We start from the raw sequence: 15,152 nt of genomic DNA on the forward strand, positions 1-15,152 counted from the left end.
TTTAATATTTATTTTTTAGTTTTCCGCGGACACAACATCTCTGTTTGTATGTGGTGCTGAGGATCGAACCTGGGCAGCACGCATGCGAGGCGAACACGCTACCGCTTGAGCCACATCCCCAGCCCCTGAGTGCAGGTTTTTGTGTGACATGTTTTCAGCCATTTGGGTTAATACCAGTGGGCACCGATGCTGGGTTGTACATCAAGAGTGTGTTTAGTTTTGTAAGTTTTCTAAGGTGACTGTACCATTTTGCTTTCCCACTAGCAGCAACTGAGAGTTCAGTTTGCTTCACATTCTTGCAAACATGGTGATGTCAGCATTTGGACTTTCGCCATTTTAATAGGTGAGGCTCACTGTTATTTTAGTTCATTTTTTTCTAATGACATATGATGTCATTACATATGCACATTTGCCACTTATATATCTTTTTAGCAATGTGTCTGCTCAGGTCTTCTGACTATTTTTAAAAGCATGTGGTTCGAATTTACATTGTTGAGTGTTAGGGGCTTTTTGTTTGTTTGGGGTAATAGTTCTTTAGCAGATATATTTTCTGCCAATACCTTCTTTCTGTCTCTTGCTTGTCTTCTCATGCTTTTGACAGTCTTTTATAGAGCAGAAGTTTTAAATTTGAATAAATTTTTTTCCTTTCATGGAACACGCCTTTGGGGTTGGTGTATCTGAAAAGTCATCACCAAATCCAGGGCCCACTAGATTTCTTCCTATGCTCTTTTTGACGGGTTTTATAGTTTTGCATTTTACATTTAAGTCTATGATCCATTTTAAATTATTTTTTGTGAAGATTCTAAGATTTGTATCTAGTTTTATTTGTATTATTTTTTTCTAAGTTTTTTTAGTTATAGTTGGACGCAACTTTATTTTACTTATTTATTTTTATGTGGTGCTGAGGATCGAACCCAGCGCCTTGCAGGTGCTAGGTGATCCCTCTACCACTGAGCTACAACCCCAGCCCTATTTTTATATGTGAGTGTTCACTTGTTCCAGCATCATTTGTTGAAAAAGAGTATCATAACATGATATATGTGATCATATGATTATATATATATATATTGGGGGGCTATTGGGGATTTAACCCAGGGCACTTAATCACTGAGCCACATCCCAGGCACTCTCCTTTTTAAAATTTTGAGATAGGGTCTTGCTAAGTTGCTGAAGCTGGCTTTGAACTGGCAGTTCTCCTGCCTTAGCCTCCTGAGTTACTGGGATTACAGGCATGTGCCTCTGTGCCCAGCCAGTTGATTATATTTACGGGCATGTATTTCTAGGCTCTTTATTCTGTTCCCTTATCCTGTCTATTCTTTTGCCAATGTGATGTGGTCTTCATTACTGTAGTTTTATAGGAAGTCTTGAAGTTGGATAGAGTTAGTCCACAACTTTGCTCTTCTTCAGTATCATGTTAGCTATTCAGGTCTTTTGTTTCTCCATTACGCAAACCACTTTTTAAATAGTTTTATTGAGATATTACTCATTTGCCATATAGTTTACCCACGTAGAGTGTATAATTTGGCTGGGCACAGTGGCATATACCTATAATCCCAGAGACTCCGGAGGCTGAGGCAAGAGGAGGATCACAAGTCCGAGGCCAACAGCCTTAGCAACGTAGTGAGACCTTGTCCCAAAATTAAATATATATATATATATATATATATATATATATATATATATATATATGACTGAGGATGCAGCTCAGAAGGAAAGTGCCCCTTGGTTCAATCCCCAATACCAAAACAAATAAAAAGTGTACAACTCAAAGGTTTTTAAAATTACATTATTAATTGTTTTAAAGTGTGGTAAAATATATGTAACATCAAATTTTTCATTTCAACAATTTGTAAGTGTACAAGTCAGTGGGAATAATCACATCCACGCTGTTGTGCAACCAGCACCACCGTCTCTTTCCAGAAGATTTCATCGCCCCAAACAGAAACTCTGCGGCTATTGAGCAACAGCTCCCTGTGTGCAACCCTCCGGCTGCTGGGCCAGGGCACCAGAGCTGCCTGGTGTGAAGCCACAGCAACCACTGTCTCAGAGTTTCGAAGACTCGAAGTTCAAAATCAAGACGTTGGCAGTTCCCTCCCTCGTGGCCTCTGGTGCTGCCCGGAAGCCTGGCAGTTCCTTGGCTTCAAGGTGCATCACCCCAGCCACGTGCCTGTCTTTCCCTGTGTCTTCACGTCATGGCCCTCTGCACAGGCCTGTTTCTAAGTCCTATGCCCTGAGGGGAATGACCCCAGGAACATTCTACCACTGAGTTGCATTCCCAGCCCTTTCTGTTCTTTTTCATTTTGACACAGGCTCTGGCTAAGTCGCCCAGGCTGCCCTCGGACTTTCCACCTTCCTGCCCCAACCTCTAGAGTTGCTGGGACTAGAGGGGTACGCCACCACACCTGGCTGCAGATTCTCTCTTTTTATAAAGAGGGAATTAAGGCTCGTTCCAAACGACCTCATCTTAACCTGGTTAAATCTGCAAAAACCCTATTTACAAAAAAAGGTCACATTCATATATCTTTTTTGGAGGACACAATTCAGCTTGTTACATTCCCCATTCCTTCTCCCCCCATCCTCCCATAACCTCTAACATACTTTTTGTCTCTATGAATTGCCTATTCTAGACATTTCCTGTATGTGAAACACACTATCTATCCTTTTGTCTCTCACATTTCATTTAGCATAAGTTTTCAAGCCTGCTTTCTCCAAATTATTTTGATAGAACATCTTCGTTGGTTTTTGAAAGAACATTGAGCCGGGCACAGTGGCGCATGCCTGTAATCCCAGCAGCTTGGGAGGTTGAGGCAGGAGGATCATGAGTTCAAAGCCAGCCTCAGCAAAAGTGATGCACTAAGCAACTCAGTGAGACCCTGTCTCTAAATAAAATACAAAATAGGGCTGGGGATGTGGCTCAGCGGTGGAGTACCCCTGAGTTCAATCCCCGGTACCTCCTCCCCGCCACCACACAAAAAAAGAGTTGCACAGTGATCCTAATATGTATCATCGATATTATTTGTTCATAAATCATATACAATACACATGCTATTGAGCTAATGTTCAATATTAGCACATGTATCAAAGTAGGAATGTGATGAGGTAAGACAAAAAGCCAGTGTAAGTGAGGCGATACAATAAAAATCCGTGTATCTCCCTGAACTCCACCATGGGGATGGGGATGGACTGACTGCTCTTGCCTTACTCTCCCGGTTCTAGGTTTTTCTGGATCCCATATTTATATAATGATTTGATGAAAACTGTGAGCACCTTCTCCAGAAATCTCCCCTCAAGTAAATATAGCATTTCCAGTATGAGTTTGGGAAACTCTTGGAATCCAGAAAGCCCCACTGAAGATGATCCGCCTCCACTTGAAGGGCTGCTCAGGGTGGAGATTCAGGCCTGTATGTGGCCTGGTGTTTGGGGCTTTAGAGAAAGAATTGTGTCCACTTCTGTGGCCTGCTCCTAGTTTGTTTTTGTTTGTTTGTTTGACTACTAGGATTGAACTCAGGAGAACTTTAGCACTGAACTACACCCCTAGTTCTTTTTATTTTTTATTCTGAGACGGAATCTCCCCAAGTTGCTGAGGGTCTTGCTAAATTTCCGAGGGTGGCCTTGAACTTGCAATCCTCCTGCCTTTTTTCTTTTTTTTTTTAGGGCATTCTGACATTATTGAAGAGAATAAGCAAAGCAAAAATAGATGGAAAAGAGCCAGCACAGTGGTACATGCCTGTAATCCCAGCTACTTGGGAGGCTGAGGCAGAGGAATCACAAGTTTGAGGCCAGCCTTGGGAATTTAACAAGACCCTGGTTTAAAAGCGGGGATCAGAGGCTGGGGATTTAGCTCAGGGCTAGAGCGTTCCTGGGTTCAATCCTCAGTACAAAACATCGGAGAAAAGATGGAAAGTAGAGAAAGTGAGTTGGTGAGGGGCTGGGATTGTGGCTCAGCGGTAGAGTGCTCGTCTAGCACATAGAGAAAGTGAGTTGGGTCTGGTGATGAGAAATCACTCTCTAATAGCCAAGAGTGTAAGACAGGACCTCAGGAGATGTGGGAGGTGGTAGAAGTAGGAGGAGAGACCGTGTGGGACTATGTATCCTGGTGTTTGAAGATGCCCATGGACTTGAGTGTGGGTGACAGATGGTTTGGCCTAAGCTGCTAAGTTGATGGGTGGGATAATGTAAGGTTTCCTCTGTCATGGTTTAGACATGTGGTGTCCCCTAAAGCTCATGAGTGAGACAATGCAAGAAAGTTCAGAAGTGAAATGATTGGGTTATGAGAGCCTTAATCTCATCAGTGCATTAATGCACTTGTAGTTACAAGATGGTAACTGTGGGCAGGTAGGATGTGGTTGGCTGGAGGTGTGCCTTTGGGGTATGTATTTTGTCCCTGTTGAGCCAAGCTTAGTCTCTCTCTGCTTCCTGATGTTATGTCCTAAGCTGCTTTCCTCCACCACACCCTTCCGTCATGATGTTCTGTCTCCCCTTGGGCCCAAAGCAATGGAGTAGGCTTTCTATAGACTGAGACCGCTAAACCTGTGAGCCCCCAATAAACTTTTGTTCCTCTAAAATTGTTCTTGTCAGGTGTTTTGGTTACAGAGGTGAAAAGCTGACTTACACACCTTGTAAGGAGAAAGTCACTGAGTTTGGGGTTTTCTTTCTGCTTTGGCCCTTGCCATAATATGACCATTGATATTAATTAGAGTCCAATTAGGAAAACAGAAACCATTCTAGGTACTTCAAAGAGAAGGCCAATACAGGGAATTGGTTGCAAATGTCTCTGAAGGATACAATGAGCGAAAGGGAAGGGGTGACACTTCATGTCTCGGAAGCTGCTGCCATCCCTGGGCTGGGACACACAGCTGTCGCCTGCTGGTGAGCAGCTGGAAGACACCACTGTCACTGCTTCCACTGCAACTGGACGGCTGCCACTGAGCTGCAGCCAAGGAGCCCAGGGTCCCCAGGACACTGCTGAAGGCCTGCCTTGGGTGCCTGCTACTGCTGCTGCTACTTCAGAAGTCGCCTGCCGAATCAGAGAAAGCTGCTTCTCCTCCCTCATGCCTTCCAATCTCTCGCCAGTTCTTCCCATTGGCAGAGCCTAATTTGTAGTTGAGGAAATGTAGTTTGCCCCTAAAAAAGTACAGAAGGGAGGGAGCCCACAGCAGGGCACCAGCAGGCCACAGTAGCTAAGGCAGATCCCAGCCCCTTTCCCTCCCCCTCCCCCAGATTACCCAGTTTTAACTTTGACTTGCTTCCCAGTCTTCCACAAGATACGGACTCATTACTTACAAGTCTCTGTTGTGTCTCCCCTCACTATAATGTGACTTCCCCCAGGACAGGGTGCTCTCTTGTCGTCTGTGCTTCCTCCCACACCTAGAACTGGTGCCAATCAATGGTATCAATCGCCCCCCCTGACTACTTGGTCCTGTCTCCAATAGAGAGGGTGAGTGTTCTCCACCTTTACCACACAAAGCAACAGTTCCAGCGTCATGACTTGCCCAGATGGACCAGGCTGCCGGGACATGCTTTCCTGGCTGGTCTCAGGAAGGCTCTGGGCAAGGACAGGGCTGACTAGGCGGTTGCTCACTCCCTGCCACACCTCCCCAGCCTGGTGCCTTGGCTCTGAGCCATGATGTGGATGTCTCTTTCATGTTTCCATGTGCCCTTGAAGCGGAGGCCAAGACGGGCTGACTCAGCCGTGACCTCCTCAGGGCTGGCAACTTGCTGCTGTCCCAGGAAGTAGGGCCTCCTAGTAGCTCTGCCAAAAGGACCAGGATGGAGGTCAAGGAGTCGATCAACTGAGGCCAGGGAGGGGGGATGGGGCATAACCCTGGCCACCCTCTCCCTCCTCTATTCCCCAGGGTGGAGCTCTCAACCCCAGAATCACTGTTATACTTATGGTGATCGTATTTCTCAAACCAAGAATTCATACACGTGGTTAGATGCATATGGCTGTCCTTATGAGGAAAACGAGAGAGAGAGTGTTGGAAATAGGGTCTGGGAGGGCAAGGGGAGGTATAGGGACCAAAACGGATCCAAGCAGGTTATGTGCATGCAGTCTATGTCACAATAAAACCCACTAATCCATGTAAGTGTGGGGTTTTTAAAATATTTTTTAGTTGTTGATGGACCTTTATTTTATTTATTTGTATATGGTGCTAAGAATCGAACCCGTGCCTCACGCATGCCAGGCAAGCGCTCTACCATTGAGCCACAACCCCAGCCCCCAATGTAATTGTTGTATACCAATTTAAAAATGAAAATAGAAATAGAGTTTGCCCTGAGGTTTCTCACTGACATTTTGGGGCAGGATAATTCTTTGTTGTTGGGACGTTTCTATAGACCATCAAATGTTTAATAGTAGTCATGGCCTCTACCCATTAGATACCATAGCTTCTGCCCCATGCCCCTGAGTCATGGCAATCAAAGCTGCCTCCAGACATTGCCAGATGTCCCATGGAGTGAGGGAGAAACTCTTCTGGTTGAAAAGTACTAGTCTATGCCCCACATGCAGGACATATCTCTACACTGGACATGCTCAGCAGCCAGAAGATGGCAGCCAGTCTAGCAGATAAATATAGCCCTTGTGCCTCAAAGGAGAGAGGTACAATCCTGTCTGAGAAAAGAGGGAGAGTCCTGCCCTGGGAAACTCCACAGTCCCTAGGGAGGCTGAAAAACATGGACTTCGGAGCCAGAATGCCTAGATTTGAACCCTGCCTTGGCCATTGGTAGGATAAGCTTTCTCTTGATGCCCCAGTTTCCTTGCCTATAAATCGAGATGACAATAGCATCTATATTGTAGATATTCATTAAATTTTAAAATCATTTTATAATAGACTTTATTTTTAGAAGCTTTAGATTTACAGAAAAATTGAGAAGTATAGTTTCCATATATGTCCCAGCCAGTTTCCCCTATTATTGATATTTATTACAATTAATGAACCAATGTTGATACATTATCATTAACCAAAGCCCCTAGTTAACTCAGATTCATTTAGTTTTTATCTAATATCCCTTTTCTGTGCCAGGATCCCATCCAAGATACCACATTGCAGTTAGTTGTCATGTCTCGTAGGTTTCTCTGGGCTGTGATCATGGCTGTGACAATTTCTTAGACTATTTTTTTTTCTTGGTACTGGAGATTAAACCCAGGGCTATTCTACCACAGTTACACCCCTTTTATTGTTTTGTTTTGAGACAGAGCCTCACTAAGATGCCCAGACTGGCCTTGAACTTGCAATTCTCCTGCCTCAGCCTCCTGAATAGCTGGGATTACAGACATGAGCCACTGCACCCAGACTTTTCTTGTTTCTGATGTCTCTGAAAAGATTGAGAGGCTGGGAATGCAACTCAGTTAGAGAGTACATACCTAACGTGGGAGGACCTGAGTTTGAATCCCAGTACTGAAAAAAAAATTTTAATTGAGGAATACTGGTCAGCTATATTGCATAAATTACCTCTTATTAGAATTTGCCTGATGTCTTGATCATGATTAGACTGGGATTATGGGTTTGGGGGAGGATAAACACAGAGGTCAAGTGCAGTTCTCATCACATGCTATCAACACTGAATACTATGATCATGATTTAAGAACACTACTGTTGACCTTGATCCCTTCCCGAGATAGTATTTGTCAAGTTTCTCCACTGTATAGTACCCCCCTTCCCCTCTTGACCATACTGTTTGGAAGAAAGTCACCTATGTGCAACCCACACTTAGGGAGTGGGGAACCTCACAGGGTTTTCATGAAGACTGAATATGTTAAGACACAGACAGTCCTCAGAACAGTGTCTGGCACGTGGCAAACCCTAGACAAGGCATTACCATTGTTAGGATGAAGAGGGGCTGCAGATGGGGAGATTGGACAGTCTTCACATACAGGACCTTATATGGCAAATGAGACGTCGCAGATGTGATGAAGGACACCAACCTTGAAACGGAAGATCACCCTGATGATCCAGGTGGGCCAATCTAATTGTATAAATTCTTAAAAGTAGAGATGCTTTCCCAGCTGTGATCAGAGAGAGCACAATAGGATGACAGAAGGTCAGAGACACACAGCATGAGAAGGACTTGACCTTCCCTTGCCAAACAGACCCCAGAAAGGCACCTGGGTTTGCTGACACCTTAGAAGGTTAGTCCCATGGGCCTCGAGCTGGACCTCTTACTCTAACGTAAGAACTTACAATAGCGAATTGTTTAAGCTTGCTGACGTTGGGGTGATTACAGCACCAATGGGAAATGTGAATACACGTGCTGGCAAAGGAGCCAAGTCCTCCAGCAAAAACCACTTCTCACTGACCGCACACGGGTCAGCGATCTTTCCTTGTAAGCTCGGTTCTTTTAACAACAATAACCACTGCCAAACAGCACGGATGATGATTCTGCTGTTTCTTGAGCCAACTTCATGTCAAGCCCTCAGCTAGGCCTTTATAAATTGTGCCATGTAACCTTCACAGCCACATACCCTGTCCTGTCCACAGCATGGGCAGAGGGAAAGACCCTCTGCCCTTCATCTGTGCTCCTTGTTCATCATTAACTCCCAACCAGCCAAACTAAGCTCAGCAGCAACCAGAGACTCAATAGAAGAAGCTGTGTTTGCTATCCTGGAAGTCTCAGTTCAAGACTCAGTAAAATTCGTCCTTTATAGATTATCAGAACATTGTTGTAGCATCTGGAATATCCTGTGACCACTCATTCATTCATTCATTCATTCAGTATCCATGAAGCACCAGTGTATTAGTTGGTTTTCTGTTGCTGTGACAAAATACCTGAGAAAATTGTTTTTAGAAAAGGAAAGATCTATTTTGGCTCATGGTTTCAGATATTTCAGTCTGTGGCTAGCTGGCTCCATCGCTTCTGGGCTGTGGTGAGGAAGAGTATTATGATGGAACGGTGCGGAGGAGCATAAATGCTCACTTCATGGCAGTGGGGAAGGAGAGAGAGAGGGGTATGGGGCTAGACAAGATGTACACTTCCAGAGCACACGCACAGTAAGTGACCTATTTCCTTCTACAAGGGCCCACCTACTACAGTTTCCACCCCCTCCCAATAGTCCATTCAATTATGAAACCATCAATGGATTAACCAATAGAGGAGAGCTGAGCCTTCATGATCCAATCACTTCCCCAAAGCCCCGTCTCTGAACATTTCTGTATTGGGTCCAAAGCTTCAACACCTGAGTCTTTGGAGGACACTTCAGCTCCAAGCTATACCAACCAGCTACAGCTCCATCAAGAAGCTCAGATTCTGAGCCAGGCACAGTGGCACATGCCTGTAATCCCAGTGGTTCAGGAGGCTGAGGCAGGAGGATCACGAGTTCAAAGCCAGCCTCAGCAATTTAGCGAGGCCCTAAGCAATTCAGCGAGACCCTGTCTGGAAATACAAAAAAGGGCTGGAGATATGATTCAGCAGTTAAGCACACCTGGGTTCACTCCCTGTCACCAAAACAAAACAAAAAAAACCCCTCAGACTCCCTGGGGAGGGTGAGGCACAGACAGGCATGGACATGGCTTGGGGCAGGAAGCAGGTCATAATTGTTGGTAGGAAGGAGGCAGCAGGCTGTGGAATTCTGGGAAGGCTTCATGGAAGTGTGCCACTTCTCCACGTGGATGATGGCGGTGGCTTTCCAGGTAGGACAAACAGCACTAGCAAAGTCCCAGAGGAAGGGAAGCAGAGGCCAGTGGAGGATTTCTTTTACTCCCCAGGGAATCCTCCTTGAGCAGGTACTCCTACTACCCACAGAAGAATGAACTGAGGCACAGAGCAGGTGACCGACGCTCTGGAGCACACCCAGCGCGGCCACAGTGAACTGGGGTTTGCAGCCACAGTGTGACCCCAGAGCTCCTGCTCTTCATCTTTCCCTCCCAGCCACTGGGGACATGCAAACTTAGCAGGGTGAGTTCAGACCACAGGAGCAAGCTAGTGACACACACACGTCGTTATCACCGAACAAATACTGATGAAACCCCACTGGGTGCCAGTTCTGTGCTCAGGGAAACCAAGGCGACTCGGGGGAGCTCAGCCCGGAGGAGGAGGTGGATGTGTGCCTGGTGAACTGCCCTAGTGTCCCAGGAGTGCCCTGAGAGGTGGGACAGAAGAGGGGTGTGGAGGCCCCCCCGTCTGGCTCCCTGGGAAGGAGGATGAACAAGGGAACTGAGTCAGTGAAGGAGATAGGGGAAAGGGGACAGAGGCCCAGGAGGGGAGCCAAGAGGGCAGAACCAAGCCCACCCTAACACTTGCAGGCCCCACAACCCTGTCTCCTGGCCTGCATCTTCCTGTTCACACTCTTGGCGTGTCCTGAAGAGAGAGGGGGCATCAGTAATGGTCCAGCACACTCCAGCCGCACCTTCAAGCTCTGGACACATTCTCCACCTCTTCACCTACAAGCCTGGGAGAGCAGCTGCGTGGTCCTGGAGAGCATGCGTCTTTGTCCCTGTGAACTCTTTGCTCTCAGGGGCCCTGGCCATCCACGTCTGAAGCCCCAAAGGTTTCCTTCAAGGTGGAATTCTCTAGGAGGCTGCATGGAGCCAGCAGAGGCCTGGGCTGTACAGCGTGGGGCGTCGAGGGGGGAGGAGAGGTGAGGGGTGGGAGGTGGCACAGAGGACTCTCAGGACCTTTAGCAGCCAGGAGAAATAAAGCAGGAGGAAGGGAGCTGGGGGCGGGGGAGGCAAAAAGGGGGAAGGGTTTTTGTGTGTGTTTGGAAGGCAATAGAAAGGAGCAGGCTTTGGGCCTGAGGGAAGAGTCTAGACAGAGGAAGATTGAGAAATTAGGAAAGGAAAAAAATAGAACAAACAGAAACTATGACCCAAAAGAATGGTTCTGCCTTGTCAACCAAGGGACCAGATGACCTTTAAAAAAAGAAAAGAAGGGCTGGGGAGGTAGCTCAGTGGTACAGCAGTTGTCTAGCATGTGTGAGGCCCTGGGGTCAATCCCCAAGGCTGCCAAAAAATAAAAATAAAATAAAATAAAATAAAAACAAGGAGAGACCCCTATTTCTCTGCATGAAGGTGCGTGCAAACTGAAGGAGCCTGAGTTGGGTGGTCTGTAATAAAATAATTACATTTATTGGACACTCACTACCTGCCAGGATGGACACGAAACACCTTTGTTCATTTCTCATGACAGCCCTTAAGGTCAATACCACTATTGTCCTTTCCATTCGACAGTAAGGAAAACCGAGGCACAGGCAGGGTAAGTAACTGACCGGAAGTGACATATCTAGTTAGCAGTGCTCTTAAACGTAGGCAGAGGGACCTCTGGCCCAGGAACTGCTTCTCTGACAGAATCACACACACACACACACACACACACACAATAGTGATTAGCCAAACAAGGCCACATCTTCTAGCCATAATGAAATAACAGAGACTAGATTCACTCTCCTGCCTTAAAAAAGAAATCTAGAACTCCAGACAAAATATGTAAAACAATGATTTTCAGACTCTGGGCAAAGGCAACTCAAGACTCTGATCTCTGAGAAAAGGGAAATAAATGAGGTGAGCCCTGTAATTATCCCAGCTCACTGCCTTGGGCAGTTTCCCCAGCTCTGGTGCAAGGAATTGGGGAATCCAAACAGAGCTTGGGTGTCTTGCTGATTGAGAAGACAGGTTTAGAGTTCAAGAGGTCAGAGTGCTAGAATTTGCAGGCAGAATAAGATCGAGGAGGGCACTGAGCATATATATATATATATCCAAAGATTTGCAGAAGGGCCAGAGATCTGTCTCCTTGAATCTTTGGCTGAGTTCTGATTTGCACATGCTTGAAAGGGAAAGGCAGGGAAAGAGCCGCTGAGGGCAACGCAATGCCTGGAGCTCCTGCAGGGTTGGGGTTAGTTTGTGTTCCCAACAGGCAAAGTGGAAAGACCTCGTAATACGTGGATATTGGGTACAATCCTCAGAAGGCCATTGCCTTAGTTGAGGTCTAAATTAACCCTGGGCTAACACCTGCTCTGGATCCATCCTAATAAAAGCAAAGCATCACCAGAGGAATCTGATTCCAAGTATATTAACTGCGTGCCAGAACAGAGGCCAACAACACTGAAAGGAATGCAGAAGAATCCAGCACCACGCCATGGAACGATCACAATGTGGGGCGGCCAGTCAAGGTACAGATCGATAATTCTCAACAAAATGTCAGCACCTCAACTCCAACAATACACAGAAAGGACATTACATCCTGAGCAAGTGGGAAGCAAAACAGGTTTCATGTTTGAAAATCGACCAATTTCATTTGCTTGATTAACAAACTCAAAAATGGAAACCATATGGTCATTTCAACAGATGACCCCAAAGCATTTGGCAAAATCCAATCAAAATCCATTCCTGATAAAAACTCTCAGAGAACTGAGAATAGAAATCAAGTTCCTCCGTCTGATAAAGGGCATCTAAAGACAAACCAAAATCATAACAAAAGGCAAGCAAAGAAGCCAACTGGGAGAAAACAATCAGGAGAAGGTGAAGGAGTTAGCAGAGAAGGGCCTGGAAAGAGGGTGTATGATAGGCTAGCTACTCGAGGAGGTAGAGCAAAGCATGAAGATGGAGAGCAGGGAAATGGGATCCATAGGAAATACCCAAACAGGATTTCCAGAGGTGGAAACTAGTACCTTAAAAAATAAATGAATAAATAAATAAAAGACTGGGCTGGATAAAGAGCAGATTCAATTAGGTCACTATAGAAAAAAAGATCAAAGATTTTGAAGATACATCAATTTAAAAAATATCTAAAATGAAACTCAGAGAGAAAATGAGAAGGGGAAAAATAGAACATCACTGATATTTGAGGTTATATCAAACAATCTAATAGATGTGGTTGGAGATACAGACTGGGCAAGAGGCTAAAAATCATATGTGAAGGCACTGTGGATGTAGATGTGGTAGAGTATTTGCTTAGCCCAGCACTTCAAAAGCAAATTATAGTTGAAGAAATACCAGTTCAGATTTTTCCAAATTTGATGAAAACTAAAATAAAGAAAAAAAGAAAGAAAACCACATAAAGACACATCACCAAATTGCTGAAAACCAGTGATAAAAGAAAATTGTGCCACTAGGCATGGTCATGCATGCCTGTTAAAATCCCAGTGACTCAGGAGGCTGAGGCAAGAGGTTTGAAAGTTTGAGGCCAGAGTCAGCAACTTAGCAAAATCCTGTCTGGAAACGTAGTTCAGTGGTAAAGCACCTCTGGGTTCAAACCCCACTGCTGCAAAAAATTAAAAAATTAAATTAAGGCAACTGAAAAACTTTTTTAGACATAGAAAAACCAAGATCTAGACTGGCCAAAGCAAATCTGAAAAGAAGTACAAAGTAGAAAGATTAATACAAACTAAATTCCAGACTTATTATAAAATTATGGTGTGATATTCACATACAGATAAATTGATTGCTATTCATTAACTATAATTTGTGTTTTTTCTTTTTCTCATAAAAATCTTGAATATTTTAAAATTTAAAAATATCCCATATTTTTTAAATTAAAATTTAAAAGTATCTAAATGATTTTAATTTGTTAACTTTTTACATTTATTTTAAAATGCATGTATAATAATAATACATTTACACATTGGATACTTTTTAAAATTACATTTTATTTTTAATTTTTTATGGTATTAACATAACAATCACATGAAAATCTTGATCATAAAACCATAATTGGTGATTTTACTGAAAGGAGAACACAAAAAAGAAATGTTGTAGGATACGTATATAATAGTTTATGAATTATGGGCTTTTTTTGATTATCCATCCAAACTTTCTTGCTTTCAGACGTATACAATATTAATGAAATTCAGTGATTTCTATATTTTACTGTCTTTTATGAAATTATAGTTCTGTGTGTGCATACATAGATATTTTCAGTTATAAGAAAGGCATATTTTTTTTCAACATATGCACAAGTCATAGTGTTCTTTTTGATGGATTTTTTTTTTTTTCGAGACAGGGTCATTCTGTGTTGCCCAGGCTGGCCTTCTACTCCTGATCCTCCTGTCTCAGCCTCCCGAGAAGCTGGGATTGCAGGTGTGAGCCACCATGCCCACCAGATACTCTTCTTAATAAACATAAAATGGAGATTCTAATCCAAGAATTGCTTGTCAATTTAATTGCATATTTTTTCTTCTTTGAACATAAATAATGGCACATTTTATGATCAATAAGGTTTTAGATATTATAGATACATTACATTGTTGAGGAATAGATAGGTGAAAAAATGAACTATGTATATATTCTTTTCTTTTCCTTTTTTTTTTGTTATTTTTTCTTTTTGAGTCTATGTTTTTAAATAAAATTTTTATTTGACCCAGAAGAAACCTATCTAGAATTGTCTTTGACATTTAAAATTCACTTAATTTAAATGAGGGGAATAAATAACTTGAAGCATCATAATTATTCAGCCTCAAGAAACTTTGTTTAAATATCTCTCTCTTCTTTGGCAAGAAGAAAAAATAAGTCTCAAGGCCATGCTCTCCTGCTGCCTGCTGATAAATCTCTTCCCCTTCCTTTTCTTCTCCTTCTCTTCGCCCGCCTCCTCCTCCTCATCATTATTACTATTATTATTATTTTGCAGCCCTGGGGACTGAGGACAAATCTCTCAGAATACTCCCCACACTACAAGCAAGGCAAAGGCCCCCAAGGGCCTCCATGATCTCTGAGTGACCGGAATGGGACCAGCTTTGTCCTGCCTTCAGGGAGTGCCTGTGCTCCTCACTCCAAACACAGCCAGCTGTTGGTGTCCTGTTCTGTTCGACTCCTCTCTCCTGGTTAAGGTGGCAGTTGTTAGACCAGGAGGATGGAATGTATTTTTACATAATGGTTTGTCAGGTTTATTTGTAAACTGTAACTCCCAAGATACAGATTGGGGGGGGCCTCCTTTACATTTTTTTAACTTTCTCTCTGTTGGTATATTATAATTATACATGATAGTGGGATTCATGATGCCATGTTCATAAATGCATTTGATTTGATCAACCTCCTTCTCCATCCAGTGCCTTCTCTTTCCCTCCCCCTCCCTCTCCCTCCTCCTTTGCATGCTTGCCCTGGAGTGCAAATGTGAGGGGTGGGGTGTGTCTGGCAGGTGACACATCCAGAACCTCACCCAGGTGGTCTGGCCTCAGGACTCAGCTGCCTGAGAGAAGACAGTGGGCAAGGAGTCAGCAAGAGCACAGC

The sequence above is a fragment of the Marmota monax genome, unplaced genomic scaffold (genome assembly GCF_021218885.2).
Source record: "Marmota monax isolate L192 unplaced genomic scaffold, Marmota_monax_Labrador192_F-V1.1 WCK01_AAM20220418_F8-fsc00127, whole genome shotgun sequence".
NCBI classification, from domain to species: Eukaryota; Metazoa; Chordata; class Mammalia; order Rodentia; family Sciuridae; genus Marmota; species Marmota monax.